The sequence below is a fragment of the Parambassis ranga genome, unplaced genomic scaffold (assembly GCF_900634625.1).
Source record: "Parambassis ranga unplaced genomic scaffold, fParRan2.1 scaffold_31_arrow_ctg1, whole genome shotgun sequence".
NCBI classification, from domain to species: Eukaryota; Metazoa; Chordata; class Actinopteri; family Ambassidae; genus Parambassis; species Parambassis ranga.
In genome coordinates, this window is record NW_021144801.1 from 494631 (window position 1) to 496592 (window position 1962).

The window sequence follows — 1962 nt, forward strand, 5'->3', positions numbered from 1 at the left end:
ACCAGTTGCTCTCGGTCCAGCGTTTTTAAAATGATAGTTTTTGGAAGTGTCAGATGGACTGTGCCAGGGTTTGGTCCTCAGACAGTCAATATAAATGGCAGCACTCTGACTGGTCAAGATGACCTTTTTCATAGAGCTCGTTGTTAACACATCAGACTTGTTAAGTGTAAACGATGGAGGGGCATAAAGTGATCTTGGAGATGAAAAGAACCGTTGTTGGCAGGATTCGAACCTGCGCGGGGAAACCCCAATGGATTTCTAGTCCATCGCCTTAACCACTCGGCCACAACAACCGGCAAAAGGTAACGATGAAGAGTCTGACGACCCAGGTTGGTTCTGTCCATGAGTGCATGGTCTTGTCCAGTTTGTCCTGTCCAGTTTGGTGTTGGTGCTCCTTTACTTGTTTTCCATTTCATTCGCAGGTTTGATTGTTCACACCTGTGATCAGTCATCAGCCAATCCTGCTGCAGCTTCCATCTAGTATATGTGTCCAATGGAAGCTGAGCAACATGTCAGCTACACACATAGAAACACTACACATAGTTTGTCATATAAATAACATGGATTGAATCATGTTGTACAGTCAACGGAAACAAAAAGCACTGAGAGTGGTGCTGGTAGTGCAGCAGTGGATGGAGGCTGAAGTGCTGCCACCTAGTGTCAATATTTGGTATTAACTCTGACTACATATTCCACCTTTAACTCTCTGCCATATATACTGTGCCATGTGTGAAGTGATAATAACATGTGAATGTGAATTTATTGTAAAGAACTTTACTTATTATCCCTGTTATAAGTGAGCAGTGTGTGTGTGTGTTTGATGGAGTGTGTAATGTCTGCTCAGTGTTACTGATGCTGCTGTGTGTGATCTGAAAACTGATCAAACTGTGATGTGTCTGATGCTGACAGAAGAATCAGAGGTCAGACAGTCGGATCCTCCTCTGTGACACCTTTAACATCATATCAGAAATCTCCGTCTGCTTCTGGTACATGCAGCTGATCACCAGCAGGGGGCTCACTGCTTTGCTGTCACTCAGGGGGCCTGTTCTGTCTGCCACTGGGATATGATGAGGTGAACTTCAGAGTTTGAATGGATTTCATTTGTCATGTGTTTATGATCATTTTATGAATCAGTTCAAATAAAGGAGACTCATTGAAGTCACAGTTTAGTGTTTTAATACTTATATACACTTATTTTGAAGCTGCTATCAACTTGATGAGTCTTCCTGTTGAAGCACGAGGCAGGACGTGTGTCAGAACATCCATGAACTGAGTAGATTAAGAGGAAAAGCTGATGTGTCACAGCTGCTGGTTGTGTTCTTTCAGTGTCTCCATCTTGATGAAATGAGGCGTTTTACTTCCTCCAAGTAGAGTGGACCTGGCTCACAGAGTGCTGCTGCTGTCTCTGTCTCTCTGTGAGCAGCATGTTAAACAGCAGGCTCTGAATAGTGACGTCATGATGTCACAGTCACATCAGTCTAATCTCCCAATCGGAGAGAGAGCTGTCATCAACAGCAGGAAGTGCAGGAAGCTCATGGTGTGCAGGCCTCTGATGTGTGGAGGCTGTCGGCTTGTAGCAGCCAACAAGAAGGGAGTTTGTAAAAGTTCTCTGTAACTTTAGATGTGAGGATTCAGAAAGAACTTAGATCAGATATGTGCAGCACTTGTGCAACAGATACTCCAACAGTGACAGCTCTTCTGAAGAAAGCCTGAGGAGCTGAGACCTGGATGAGACACTGATACAGCTTTGCTCTGCTGACAGGAAGGATGAAGGCTGACCACACACACACACACAAACACACACACACCCACACACACACAAACACATAGACGCAACACACACACCAACACACACAATCATACGCACACTCTTACAGACATGCACACACATTTATTGTCACACCGGCTCAGAAAGTGTGACACATTGGGGAGGACAAACACAACTTTAACCGTTTGACCATT

At 44.5% G+C, this 1962-nt stretch overlaps 1 non-coding gene across 1 annotated transcript; it reads right to left on the reverse strand.

Moving 5' to 3' along the window:
• Positions 1-211: 211 nt before the first annotated feature.
• trnas-aga (transfer RNA serine (anticodon AGA)) lies at positions 212-293 on the reverse strand. Its single transcript has one exon. It is a non-coding gene; the product is annotated as a tRNA-Ser (tRNA).
• Between the last annotated feature and the right edge of the window lie 1669 nt (positions 294-1962).